The 15,753-nt window shown below is 35.0% G+C and overlaps 1 long non-coding RNA gene across 1 annotated transcript in view; it reads left to right on the top strand.

Moving 5' to 3' along the window:
• The window catches only part of LOC144340929 (uncharacterized), a 167,319-nt gene extending 152,186 nt beyond the window's left edge, over positions 1 to 15,133 (top strand). The window contains exons 4-6 of the long non-coding RNA XR_013417481.1: positions 453 to 530; positions 14,257 to 14,455; positions 14,890 to 15,133. This is a non-coding gene — a long non-coding RNA (uncharacterized LOC144340929). The remainder of the gene's footprint in view (positions 1 to 452; positions 531 to 14,256; positions 14,456 to 14,889) is intronic.
• Positions 15,134 to 15,753: the final 620 nt, after the last annotated feature.

Raw genomic sequence — 15,753 nt, 5'->3', positions numbered from 1 at the left:
GTATGATTTTTTGGGGGGGCTGAAATTTAAAATATACATAAATGTGGAGTATAAAATTAGAAACAAATATGCAAATGTCTTAGATAAGGATCTACAGATTTTTATGAAAAGTTGTTTTGGGGAATATAATTTTAGTATTTTACTTTTAGTTAAACATTTGATTATACTATTTTAAAAAGCATTTTTAAACATACTGTTTTAAAATATTTTCAATCACCATTATACCTTTTAGAAAACCTCTCTAATAGGGAAATCCATCAAAACGTTTCCCTAATAAATATTATGATTTTTAAGTTCTTTATGAAATGGTACTAACTTTTCAAACCACCTATGGACATTTTAAGTGTCATATTCAAATTTTAATGGAAATTTATTTGTTATTTACTTGAATCTGAATTGTTTAGTGAATATATGTGGTTGAAGAATTTTGTTTGTTTTTGTTTTTATTTCAGAAACTATGCTAGAAGCTTCTATAAGAGGACTGTCCCTTTTGATGGATCGTGACATCTGACACTCCATTGGTCCTTAAGGTGAATTTGACTAAGTATTTAGTTAAATCAAACTGCTTGTTATAACATAGCCCTGTTATGATAACTCTTTTCTTAAAATAAAAACCCTTGTTGGCTTCTAGAAATCATCATTTTTCTTCTTTTTTTTTCCTGAAAAAGACATTATTTTATTATTTTTTATGGCTGAGTAGTATTCCATGATGTATATATACCGTATTTTCTTTATCCACACATTGGTCGATAGGTACTTAGGTTGGTTCCATATATTTACAATTGTGCATTTTGCTGCAATAAACGTATGTGCGCAGGTGTCTTTTTCATAAAATGACTTATTTTCCTTTAGGTAGATACCCAGTAGTGGGATTGCTGGACAGAATGGTGGATCTACTTTTAGTTCTTTAAAAATCTCAGGCTGGGCGCGATGGCTCATGCCTGTAATCCCAGCACTTTGAGAGGCCGAGGTGGGAGGACCACCTCAGGGCAGAGTTGGAGACCAGCCTGACCAACATGGAGAAACCTCGTGTCTACTAAAAATACAGAATTAGCTGGGAGTGGTGGTGTGTGCTGCCTGCAATCCCAGCTACTCAGGAGGCTGAGGCAGGAGAATCTCTTGATCCCGTGAGGCGGAGGTTGTGGTGAGCCCAGATTGTGCCACTGCACTCCAGCCTGGGCAACAAGAGCGAAACTCCGTCTCAAAAAAAAAAAAAAAAAAAAAAAGAAAAAGAAAAAAGGAAGAAGAAAAAAAAGAAATCTCCATACTGCTTTCCATATAGGTAGTACTAATTTACATTCCTACCAGCACTGTGTAAGCGTTCCTTTTTCACCACACCCATGCCAACATCTATTGTTTTTTGACTTTTTAATAATGGCCATTCTTCCCCCCCCTTTTTATTTATTTATTTATTTATTTTTATTATTATACTTTAAGTTCTAGGGTACCTGTGCACATCATTTTTTCTAAGAATTATTTAGTAACTCTTATTTTTCTTTTTATACCTATATATCATATTTTCCCCCTCAGTATTGGGCTTTGCCGTTTTACTATGGCAAAGATTTTATTTCCACCTTAAATTTTATTGTAAACTTCTTTGACAAATTTTCAACAAATTGGTTAAGGCATGTAATATTATTAGCAGTTTATATGTTGGTTTCTGCTCTAGATTACAATCTCCTTCAACTCAGGCCCCATGCTTTATTCATCTTTATTTGTATCAGCATTTTTTCATGGTATCTTGCAAATGGTAGTTTTTCAAAAGTATTTTTTAATGATTAAGAAATAGCACATATACATAAAACCTCCTAAGCTGGAACCTAGCATAGAATAGTCACTCAATAAAAATTTGACGGCAGAAAAGATGCAACCTCGAGCTTTCCACATATCACTGATTCCTTCCTTGCGAGCTGTGAGTCCTGGTCGATCATGGGTGTGCCCGCACATGCACGGAACTGTGCTTGGGAGCATGAGCTCTGGAGTGTCTGCATGAGTTTACTTCTTATCTCTTACCATATGCTGTACGAGCTTTGGCAAGTCATCAAACCTATCTGATCTGAGTATCCTAATCTGTAAAAGAACTCTAATTGGATTTCTGTCAGGATTAAATGTTTACAAAGCCCACTGCATGCAATAATGATTTGTAAAAAAAAAAATTATTATTATAGTTTGTCACCCACCCATATTTTAAATCACATTTATATTCCATGAAAATAGAGCATTCAAATATCATTAGTAATCACATTTTGTAGTGGTACTATGATTCCTTAAAATCCCAGTTGCCTGTAAGAAACAGCCTTGTGTTATGTATTCTGCCTCTGCAAGTCCCTAGACCAAGCACTGGGGCCTCTAATGGAAAGTTTCTTTTCTTCTTCATCTTTATTTTTTTTGAACCATCAGACTTTTGACATTATTCCTTCTGATCTACTCCTCAGATCTTATAACAAATATCCGTATTTCTACATCCCAGAATAAATACTTATCAATATTTTACTATATTGTTTTACAAATATTGCTAAAGTCACTTTACCATAGCATCCTTAGTCCCATCATTCCCCCGGATAGTGGCTGGATTCCATAAGAAATAAATAGCATTGTTTTGACTTTGATTTTTTTTTTTTTTTTTTTTTTTTTTTTTTTTGAGACAGAGTCTCGCTCTGTCGCCCAGGCTGGAGTGCAGTGACGCGATCTCGGCTCACTGCAAGCTCCGCATCCTGGGTTCACGCCATTCTCCTGCCTCAGCCTCCTGAGTAGCTGGGACTACAGGCGCCCGCCACCACTCCCAGCTAATTTTTTGTATTTTTAGTAGAGACGAGGTGATTTTGATTTTTTAAATTATATGAATGAATTATACTGTCTGCACCATCCTTTTGCTTGCTTTTTTCCTCCCGCGTGTTATGTCTTAGCGATTTCCCCATGGGTTCCATAGATATTACTATAATGTTGATACCTACATGAATAGTGTAGCTATGACCATTAATGTCAATACCTATATCACTATCATGCCAGTATCACAGCCAATATTTTATCATTTAACATGTAATGTTTCATCTCATTAATAAATCCCACTTTATATAAAACCTCTTTTTATTGATCTTTTTTATTTATTTATTGGGTTGTTTACAGCTTTATAATTTTGCTAAGAATACTGTAATAACATAATTGCCCCTGGTGTACATGTAAGACAGTTTCTCTAGGTCTAGAGTCTTAAATGCATATTCAGATAGACTATCTGGAGCATATAATATCCCTGTTGTTAATTTTACAAGAAGATTGTCTTATTCTTTATTAACTAGATCACTACACTCTAGGTTACTTTGTTAGATTTTAATATGCCTGAAGCCAAGGCTAAGTTCTCAATCATTTTGTGTCTTCTATAGCACAAAAGCTGGCACAGAAGAGACTCCTTTCAGTGGGCTTTCTTTTTAACTTCTTTGCAGTTAATGGATAGAATTCAGAGAGTACATGTGTTGCATGGGAAAAATTATATCTGTATTTTTCTTAACCTCTAAGTGAAACTGATCATTTATTACATCATTTATATAATCCAAAAATACGTTCAAGCTATATTATTACTACCTGTGATTTTTGTCACTAACAGAAGTCACAGATACTTTTATATCACATTATTTCTGTGGCAGGTGCCTAAAATATTTCTTATACATACTACCACTTCAAAATTATGGTAATTATTAGAGATGCCACTATATTTTATTATTTGATGTCTTAACAAAAAAGCACACATATTAGAACATCACTATTTAAAAATATATTTTAATGACTGCATTTCAGTGTACTTGAATTCTTTTGTAATCCTCTGCATTTTTATGCATTACCGTGATAAGGAGATCATAGGATTCACTAGAGGTTTATGAAACAAGAAAGGTTAAGAACTTCATTAAATGTTAGTTCTTAATCCTTCTCTTTGCTTTTTTTCTTTCCCTGGCAGGCCTTACTTGAACCTCTTAATGTACTTAGGAATGTCAAGTCTGCAGGGACAATTTGCTAATTGAAAGTGAAGCAATGCCATTTCGTTGTTAGCCTGATGCTTAATGATCTGCTTTTGCTTAAGCCGAGATCTCCTTAGGGATCACAGTTCTGTGCATAACATAGTCACATAATTCAAAGAGCCACATTACGGCTCTCAAATATAAGTAGAAATAGAAGGACTTAGGAAGATGTATGGTTCAGTTTCCTTAGTAACATCCCACTTAAGAAAACTGTCTCTCATTTTAATCTGTTTCCCCACTTAATGTCTTTAATTCCTCTTTAGTCTGATTATTTCAGGTGGATATTATCACATTCCTGAATTATTCAATAAATTAAGCATTATGTGTGCTTCTAGTAGCAGTGATTCTTTTTAAAGTATATATTTTTCTCCCTTTGCCATGGGAGATGTTTGACCTTCTCACACCAGGACACTATACTTTCTACTGTTAATGCTAAGACAACCAAGATACTGTGTCAGATAATTTAACCAGGAGATGACATCTAGGAAACCAGCTCATCCTTTTAGTACTATCCTATTTAGAACTTTGATGAAGATTAAACTCTGGTTACTCAATAACACTTAGTCTGCAACTAGGACCATGTGCTTAGTGAGCTTAGAAGCTTGCAGAAAGTCAGTCTTAGTAGGCCTCTCATTCTTGGCGTCACATAGTAACGTGACCTCTCATTCATTTTCTTTGATGTACCTCTTTCTCCAGTCTTTCTATCATTGTGCCTTCCATGATGACATCTCCCCATTCCTATTTGTCTGGTTCTTAGAGAAACAGAACCAGTAGTAGAAGTTCCATCATCCGTAGTTGGTATGTTAAGAGACAGGAGCGCTGATGGTGGAGTTCCAGTCTGAATCTGAGTCCAAAGCCAAGACGGATGTCCCAGGTCAAAGACAATGAAGCAGGCAGAGAGAGTGAATTATCCCTTAGTGAGCCCATTGTTTTTTTCTATTCCGGCCTTCAACAAATTGGATAAGGACTACCCACATTAGAAGGACAATCTTCTTTACTCAGTCTACCGATTCAAATGTCAGTATCATCCAGAAACATCCACATAGGAACATCCAAAATAATGTTTAACCAAATATCTGGGCATCCTGTGACCCAGGGAAGTTGACACAGAAAATTAACTGTCACAATATTGATGATTAGTGCAAGCCAGGTTCACTGTTAGCACACATTCCTACATTCTTATGTGTCTAGTGTTCTTCAGAGAATATCTAACATCCCCTCTCCTCACTCATTCCTTTTCTATTTTCAAACCTGGATCTTTTTAAATTTGACGACCTTTCCCTTGAAGTCCACTGAAATCAAAGTTGTTGAATCTTTCATACAACATAGGGGAAATATGGGTATCAATCCAACTCTCAATTGAAAATTGCAGATAATTACTTTTCTATCCTTCATTCTTTGGGGTTCTTGTCATGCTATGTAACACTTCCATCCCATCACTTGCCAGCTTCACTCTCCTCTATTCATTTAGAATTTTGGCTTCTAGCATGTATTCTTTTCATTGTTTGATAATGCCTCACATGTATATGGCTCATGCCGGTTTCAAGTTTACTATGTTGTTTCTGGCGTAAAATTTTGCTCATAGTCAATCTTAACTTGGAACCAACTCTTTTGAAGTAAATGTTGTTATTAGTTTAGCTGACCCATTTATGAAGCGTTAAACTCTAGCAAATCAGTAATTCATTACATTCTTCTGTCAGTCCATAACTCTCTCCTTTATTCCTTTCATACCTGCTCTTTGTCTTCTATTGTCCTGTACCCATCTTTTTCTCCACTAACATTAGTAGGCATCCCTTCATGACTCTCTGATCCACCTGATAGTCTGGATCATTAATCAATATCTTTCTTGCCAATATCTTCAATGCCTTCACCCTCTAGTTTTCTAGAATACTATCTCTAAAAACTCATAAACTTGAATCATTCTAATTACAAACTTTGCCATTATATATATGGCTATACATATATACGCATAAGGTGTGTATATATAAAATGGTTATATATATATGTATATATATATATAGAGAGAGAGATGTTATGTGATGGTTAAAAAATAATATTTCTAATGTGGACTGGTGTTCTAAACACATACACTTTTAATGAACTGAAGAATAAAATTCAACCATTTAGTAAGGATAAAAAGAATCCATGATATGGCCCTTGATTACCTTTTTTCCTAGGCACAGTTCCTAATAAATTTTTGTTTATATTCCTGTCAAAACCTGTGTAGGATCTGAGATTTTACCCTATTTGCAAGCTAAGTTAGCCTGCCACAGTTTCATGGCTACTGAGAGAAAACATGAGAGCCCCAGGCTAGCGTGTACAGTAAAGAATTTAACCTTCTGCAAACGGAGGTCTGGTTTTTCCCTCAGCTCCTGGGAGGTAATCTCTAAACACTTGGAATGTGCTGCCAGATTAAAGTATCTTCGTTTACCCGGGGGCATCGGAAGATGCCAGACAGTGTAACAACCTACTTTATAGGGGGGATTTGGGGTCATGTTGTATTATCTAAATTTCCACAGGGCCTGGAGACTGAGGCCAACCACATGGACAGTAAACCATATCAACGTGGTGCAACCTCAATAAAGACGTTGGCACTGAGGCTCAGGTTGGCAATAAGTGCATACACATCATTACTGGAGGGGTGAATGCTGTCTGTGACTCCCCTGGTAAAACATAACTGGAAGCCCCACGTTTGGAGTGCTCTTGCACTCTGCCCCATGCATGTCTTCTCTTGGCTGATTCTAACCTCCATTTTTATTTTTGCTGTAATACACCATAATATAACTGCTTTCAGTGAGTTCTGTGAGTCCTTCCAGAAAAGGTTCAAAACTGAGGGTCATCTGAGTGACCCTGAAACTTTACATTGGTGTCAGAAATGAGAATGGTCATGTGGACTCTTTCCTGACTTTATATGAGATAAAGAACTTTATTAGAAATCAAGGCCCAGTGAGCAGTGTGAGTTTCAAGTATGCACCAGCTCCTTTTGTCCCCCAAGTCCCATGGGGATATTATGGAGGGATCCCAGGTGGATGCTGCTCACAGAGTGGGCTTGTAGCATAGCAGAGGAACTCTGAAGCCAGGGAACACGAATCTTTTATACTGGATAATAAGCATGCCTTCCCAGAAGACACTGTCTGTATTTTCCAAAGCTATACACAAACTAGCCATTTGTTCTGGAAGGAATCACAATCTCTATCTTCTAATGTTATTTGCTATAAAAGGATCCTTGAAAAAGTAGTTCTGAAAAAAATGTGCAATTAATGCTTCTTTTGCGTGATGCACAGAAACAGCAGAAGCCCCTGGAGAATTGTCTTCCAACAATTCTATGCTTCAATCACCAAACTACCTACACTTGTTTCAAAGTACCTTCCAGGTCATTTTTCTGTGTTGTGTTTACATTCCTTTTTCCTTCCCAAATACACCGATCATTGTAGAGAATATTATTCACATTTTAAGACTCTTTTCAAGGGTATCATACCCAAAGAATTCTTATTAAATTCCCCTTCACACCTTCCCCCTCTATCACTAAGCATCCTGCTCCTCTTTGTTCTCTAAAGTATCCTCTTCAAACTTCTAGCGCCAGAATAACATCACTATTTATCTTGCTTATTTAAATAATTTTTGTTCTTTACCGAAGCATACTGGAGCTACTTTTGATTTGTCCTTTTATACCTTCAGTATCATTGTGCCTGCCACATAGGAACTACTGGGAAATTACTTAAAATAAGAAATGATTCCATATTCTGATGGTAAGAAATTCTATTTGATTCAAAATGTTTAAAGCTTTGGACCACGCACAAGTGAAGTTGGTTTTGATTTTTCCAACAACATTCATGCGATTGACCGCAAAAATAGAATCAGTAACTCAAAGTTCTACTTTGTGTTTATTACGGTCATCTTTACGAATTCCAAATAATACAATTTTAAAATTTTTTCTCACAACCACTTATTTCCTGGAATCTAGTCATTTCTCACCATCTCCACTTCTACCATCTGAGTTTAAGCCATTATTACCTTTTACCTGCTTTATTTAACGGCTTCCAGCTTGTCATTTTGCTTCTAACTTCCCCTCTAGAGTCTCATTACAGCAACCAAAGTGATCATTTAAAAATGTAAATCAGATAATATCCCTCTCCTACTCAAAACCTTGCAGTGATTTCCTCTTTCCCCCATAGTAAAAGTCAAATTCTGTACAATGACCTCTTAGGGCTTTTGCACTGGCTGTTTTCTCTGCCTGAAATGCTCTCCCACAAGTGAATCCACATCAACTATAACTAACCTTCTTTGACTTACTGATCAAATGTCACCCGCCTACTAAGTACCTGCTGGATTAAAAAGAACTATCCTAAATACACGATTAGGAATTACAAACTGTGCCCATACCACAAGCATTCTTGATCTCTTTTAATTTCATCCTTTTTTTTTTTTAATAATTTACAACTTTCTAACTTACTCTGTAATTTATCTTTATTTATTGCAAGTCTCCTGCAGAATATGAGCTCCATCATGGCATCGACCCTTGGCTACTTTTTCTATTAATGATTACAATGCACTTAGAAAAGTGTTTAGCACATAGTAGGAAGTCTAAGTATTTTTGTGTGAATGAATCAATGAATGATATGGGCAAGTTTATGTCGTTGTTGCTGCTCTGCTACTTTATGTTGCTTTCAGTTGGAAGAAAGGGCAGTGTGAAATGAAGTGAGAAAATGATGGATAAAAATACATAGGGAAGACTAAGTTTTAAGGCACACTCTGAACAATGTGGAACTACAGGCACTCAGCATCCTGACCACTTAATTCCCTTCGAGGACCACTTGATGGAAGTGTGTGTTAACATAGCATTAACTTTGTGATCATGTGAGAACTCGTCTACATTGTACATAGATAACAGTTTCTGGAATAGGATCATTGGTGCAAAGAAGGAAATGAATTTTAAGTACATTAAGTATGCCATTATTTTAATGTTCTAATGTTACCAGTGTTACTATCGCTTAGTTATATAAACATACACAATTTTGTATTTATTTCCCTGTAAAGCAGGTTATCTATTTCCCACAATGTTCGAATCTGTTATTTTTTTTCCCTTGGAAACTACATAATCTGATTCTTATCTTTGCTCAGATAACTGTGGGAGAAATCAGAACAGAAAACTGTCCCAAGTTAGCAGTAGCAACACATAAAATAGGGTGTGTTTTTTTCCAGCAGTAGATAATCATGCCTTTGGGTATTACCAAAGCAGGAAGCATGATTCTGATATCTTGATTTTTGAGGTATGTAGTTTTTTTTTTTTTTTTTTTTTTTTGGGATTTAAGAAGCACTTTAATTACCCTTATTTTTTTTTTCTGTAAAGGAAAATACTTTTATTTCTTTCACTGATGTGCCGGTGACAGTCTTTTTTTTTTTCTTTTTTTTTTTTTTTAATTTATTTATTATTATTATACTTTAAGTTGTAGGGTACATGTGCATAACGTGCAGGTTTGTTACATATGTATACTTGTGCCATGTTGCTGTGCTGCACCCATCAACTCGTCATTTACATCAGGTATAACTCCCAATGCAATCCCTCCCCCCTCCCCCCTCCCCATGATAGGCCCCGGTGTGTGATGTTCCCCTTCCATGTAGTTTTCTGTTGAAGACACATTTGACAGATGTAGGTATGTGGTAGTGAGAATGGCAAATCATGTTGCGTCTTTAGAAATTTAATTTTAATAGGTAACTAATTCTGAATAAATCATTGTGCTGGAGTATACATAATGTTTTAATATGTTTTTTAAGAGTGAGATTCTTGATATTTCCTTTGTGTGATTTTGATCCAATTACTTTTTTCACTTTTTTTCTCTTTCTTCAAGCAAAAAAAATCAGATTAAGTTTTAATTACTCTAGGAATTTTCTAAAGATAAAATTCTTCCTTTCTTTTACAAAATGCAACTGTAATGTATTTTATTGTTACTATTAGTTTTACCAGTGGCAGTTTTTATCTATTTTCACATATTACATGAAGAGCTTATAAATGACTAAATAATCAAATTGTTGATTTTCTTCTGTTTATAGTTTTTCTCTGTGTTCCTAAAGGACAAGATAACAAGTTTAATTGCACTATGTTGATATATTGAGTTAATATCTATCAGGGATAAAACTGAAAGGCAATATTGTAAGCAACACCCGAATTAAGACCAGATAGAGATAATGTTCAGCAGTGTTAGGATCAAGTTTGTGCATGACCATGTCCTACAAACTACTTGGTATTTGGATCTAATGAATATTTCCTACTTTGAAAGTAAATTGCTAAATATGCTTCCTGGCAATGCCTTCCTGGTGCCAGAACATACCGTGTTTTCTCTTTGAAAGATCATTCATAAAAAGATTGCCTTCAAATCAATTTGAACTAATCCTTACATGCTGGGTTCCATTTTTGCACACTGGAGAAAATAAACATTGAATTTAATACATTCATAAAAACAAGCATCTTCAAGTTCTCTTTTCTTAAATGCTTTTTTTTTTTTTTGCTTTTCCCTTTCCTTCCTGTTTCCCTCCCTCCCTCCCTCCCTCCTTCCCTTCCTTCCTTCCTTCCTTCCTTCCTTCCTTCCTTCCTTCCTTCCTTCCTTCCTTGCTTCTTTCCTTTCTTTTTATTTCTCTCTTCCATGTTTCTGGATTTAAAAGAGTAAAACAAACTCTCATCTTGTTCTGTCCCTCCTATAATTTCTAAAGGACAGGATCCTATTTACACACAGGTATAAATTCCTGCCCTTCCAACAAAGTAGAGTGTTGGGCTTAGTGGTGCTGATTTGTGTTGGAGGCTATACCTCCACGAAATAAAAATGATAAGGGCAATGAGGAAAAGATAATGATAAACCTTTCCTCACTTTATTGTGTTATTCATTAGCTGCACAGGTTAGACTGCTAATTTAGCAGCAGTGAATGGGAGTTCAACAGACTTCCAGAGATTGAAAGAGAATCTCTCAATATATGACCTGAGAATTCATTTCTAAAGAAAGGATGAGGGACCCTTTTGTTGTTATTCTTGTTATTGTTAAATTCTTGCAGTGGCTCAAACACTCAAAATCTTTTAAGTTTCATAACAATTATTTTTAAATAATAATATATTTGATAGAGTGTTGGGTGTCTAAAGAAAAATTTCAGATTATTAAGCATAGTATACACATTCTTACGATTTATATGTACAACCTCTAGTGATCATCATGATATTCTAGTGACAAGTAAGTGATGTGCCCCAGATAAAAGAATTAGGCAGTGGCAGAAATGGAGCTCTCTCATGGGTCATCTGACCAGGAGTCAGATGTCATCTCCTCACCTTAGAATCTTCTAGAAGAATCTTCACTTCAAAGTAATGATTTCTTCCAAGGCACTGTTGGTCCTCATATTTTATCACCTACAGTGATACACCAAACATACAGGCATTCATTGTCATGTAAGGTGATTCATTTCATTGTAGGGAACCTCTAGTTTTAGAATAATTTTTAAAGTTTAGCTGAAAATACCTTCTTAAAGGAGTCATACTTTTGAGCCCAATTTTCTTACCTAACAAATATTTTCCTAAGTTAATTAAATTCCTAACTAAACACTGTGTTGCACTTTCACCTAGTCTCGGTGTGAGCAATCCTTCATAGTTCTCACCATCTTTGCCTTACACTTGACTTTGCAACCAAGATTTGAATCACTTCATGTCTCTCAACTAGAGTTTCATCCTCTGAGAATTGAGATAGTTGGATTAGATCAATGTTTTTAAATTCAAACTGTACTGCAAAGTAATTATTAATGATAATAAGTGGGAGAAAGTATGAGGAGATAGTGGAGAAGGAAGGGAACAAAAATCTGGGTCTTGTTGGTTATATATATATAATATATATAATATATATATATATATAGGCTCACACTTATAATCCCAGAACTTTGGGAGGCCGAGGTGGGCGGATTGCTTGAGCTCAGGAGTTCAAGTCGAGCCTGGGCAACAGGGCAAAACCCCATCTCTACTAAAAATACAAAAAATAGCCCTGCGAGGTGGTGTATGCATAATCCCAGCTACTTGGGTGGCTGAGGCAGGAGAATTGCTTTAACCCCGGCAGGTGGAGGCTTCAGTGAGCTGAAATTGTGCCACTGCACTCCAGTGTGGGTGACAGAGTGAAACCACGTCTCAAAGAAAACCCCAAACTAAACTAAAATTCATATTTTAGAGGGGTTTTATTAAGGAAATCAACGTGGCAAAGTTTCCTATAAATGCTTATTCCTCGTTATTCATTATAGACTTCAGACAAAAGGAAATATTTAGCTCAAATATCCACTCTCAAACTTTTCCTAAGTAGGACCGATCACAGTCTTTTTTCGTGTGCCCAGTACATTCAGTACCTACTTCTTTTATATTACATGTATGTTTGTATTGAGTTTTTTTTTTGGTCTTTTCCAATAGAGAACTTTTAGGAACAAAGACCTGTTGTTTTGTGTATCTTCATTCCTGCCTTATTAGCAATACTACCTACATGTTTCTCTTCCCTCAAACCATAGAAAGAAGATATCTTGAAAGACTGGCAACACATTTTTGGATATACTATATAGATTTTGGTTATGTCATTAGGGAATTACATAATCAAATGTAAAAAGGGAAGTGCATCAGAAACTCTAAAAGCAGTAGCACATGACTCATCAAAGGAAATTTAAAATGAATAATCTCTTCATATGAAGAAAACAAAAAGCAAAACTTTTAAACCTTAAAGCATAAAGGACAGATCAAATGAACAGAGCAGTGTCAATGGGGCTTGAATGGGGAGATGTGGAATGGAATAAAATGAATTGAATTGCAGAAAATGTCTAATTAAACTAATTGTAGTCAATATTTATTTTCAGTTTTGTAATTATTTATTTATGCTGTCCTGCTTCTGAACTCCCTGACTATGTCGGGGGAATACCTCCCTGCATTCACCTTGATGGAATAGGTCTGGTCTCTGTATATACGAGCAGAAAATCCCAGATATCGAGGCCTCCCCTCTTGAAGCCAGGTTTTGGGCATTTGACCTATTCTTGGCTCATTACCTATTCCCACTTAGACATTTGCACCTAGAGGAAATGAAAGGAGAGACAGTGCAGAGGCAATAGCATTGCCTTTCAGTTGCCAAAGGCAGGAGTGGAATAAAGGCAGCAAATACATCCATGTCATATGGTAACTATGGCATGTATGCCAACCGTGGTGTCTGGGATGCAGTGGACACAGCAAAGTGTCTGGGTGAGCAAAGTCCTCACGCAGATATTCACATGGGCAGGTTTTGGCTATAAGGGTTTCTACTTATTTTTTGAAGTTTTTTTTTTTTTTTTCCAGTCTTCCTAGTAATTTAATAAGCTACCCAGTTTCCTTTCAAAATATATATTTTTTCAATTAACCAGTCTGTTTTTCTTGAATGCAAGTAAGAACCCTAAGTGTCATTATCAAAGAAGTTCTAGGTAAGTCTAGATATGATTTTCTTGCTCTTAAAATAGCAGCATTTGTATATATTAATATATACTTTATATATATATATGTGTATGAATGCTATACACAGACATGCACATATATATATTCAGTTACATATATACATATATATGTATATACACATATATACATATATATGTGTATCTATGTGTGTGTGTATATATATACTAGTGTATATATGTGTGTGTGTGTATATATATATACTAGTACAAATAAGATTGTGCCAAACCTCCTCTATGAACGATCTGTGTTTGGCATTGCAAATTGATGTGCAAATAAAAAAATTGTAGATTTCTAAACAATTATGACTCTCCAAAATATTTTTTCTCAATTAAAATAATTTAAGTTTCTCAATTTAAAGACATGATATTTCAAGACAAATAAAATTCAAGTGCAGAATCATAAGCTAGAATGTAATATCTTATTTATTAGTAAAGATTTAATTGGCTGTACCCTAGGACACTGGTAGGACTAGAGATATCAAGATGAGTAACAAGTGGCTCCTAACAGAGTAAGATATTTATTTACTATAATACTGAAAAGAAATAGGTAATATGTATTGGGTCATTATACTATTCATATTCTTGATCCAGTAATTCTATTATTGGGAGTTTGTTCTAAAGAAATAACAGAAAAAATTATGTGAAAATATTCATTGTAGCACTATGCATGATTGTAGAAAGATTAAAAGAAAATGCAATGTTTAATTATAGGCAGTCTAATCATTAGCACTACTGAAAAAAAACACATGTTCTTCTTCCTTTCCAGGCTTGTGGTAAAATTGCATTTCCTTGCTCCTTTGAAGTTAGGTGGCCAAGCAAATGTGGATGACAGTTCTGTGCTTCACCTGCAAGCAGAGCTTTGAAGCTGTGTGTGAGTCTCCTCTCCCCTCATCCTTTCTCAGTCTGGATCTCTAACTGACAAGCTCTGAAGCAGAGGCTCCCAAAACCTGTAATAGGCATTCAGAGTGAGTGAGAAGTGAACCTTTCTGGTTATAAACTGCTAACATCATGGAGCTAAATGATACCACAGAATCGTCTATTTTGAGTTAATATATAGATTAAATAATGGTTTTTAATGATATAAGTAAAAAAAGCAAAACTTCAGCAAATCATATGTACTTATGAACAAATATGTAATAATTGGATAAAATGAAAATAGTTTGGATATGGCAGATGGGAATGTGAATTACATATTTATCTCTTAAACTTTTACAATAGGTTTGTAAGCTATCCTCTGTCCTTTCAAAATGTTTCAAATGTAAATTTAAAGTTATTTAAACTGGTCAAATAATATTACAGTTGAGTGATTAATTAAAAATATATTTTTGCTTATCTTTTAAAAATGCATATCATAATTTTAATTCATGCCTTGTTAATTATCTTCCTTACCCCAATCTAGGCAGATATCCACTACATTTTCAACAAAAACAAGCTTAGTTTGTGATTCAAATGGGTACTTCAGAAGGATTTCACTCAGAAGACAAAAAAGGACACAGATTTTATTCAGAGCAGCAGAATTTATGGAAATCTTAATTTGGACATGCATGTTTAGCGACAATCAATGGCTTCAAAGAGAGGCCTTATATAATACGGATCATTGCCATGCATTTGTTATTCTATTAATAAACACCGGATATTGGAATTTGAATCATTAAGTTGTATGTCTAATATTAACTTCTAAAAAATGAAGGCAGGTCCTCTCTGCTGATGAACAAACTAAAATTCTTTCTTGTTTTGAGCATGAGTAAGAGTTACTATAATAATATGTGAGTTACTGAGCATTAGCAATTTTTAATGTGTAAACCAAAGTTAATTTGTTTGTAGAGTTTACCAAAAACTCAACTCAATGTACTGTACTGTACTTGGAAGTCCTGCTGACATATGATACTTGGCAGTGTTACAAAGTGGCTCTCTTGCTTGTGCAGATACAGGCAGTTGGCATTTTTGTTTTGCACAGAACAAACTTCACACAGTACATCCTAAAACCTGCTTCGTGTAGGTTGTGGCTTTCATTTTATTTTTCCTTCCATTATAAATCACTGTTAGTTTAATTTTACCATTATTAATCCAAATTTTTGTGAACTTTTCATTTAACTTATACTTTGATGCTTATTTGTAATAATAGAAATTTTAGACTTTCAGACATTGGCACATAAATGCAAAAATGAATGATTCCACTTTCATATTTTCTTGAACAATGGCACCAGATAGTCACTGACATTTTAAAACTGTAAAATAGGCAGAAAAATGAGCTATATGAGGG

This window comes from Macaca mulatta, chromosome 5, assembly GCF_049350105.2.
Source record: "Macaca mulatta isolate MMU2019108-1 chromosome 5, T2T-MMU8v2.0, whole genome shotgun sequence".
In the NCBI taxonomy this organism is placed as follows: Eukaryota; Metazoa; Chordata; class Mammalia; order Primates; family Cercopithecidae; genus Macaca; species Macaca mulatta.
This window is presented reverse-complemented; position numbering and strand designations above follow the sequence as displayed.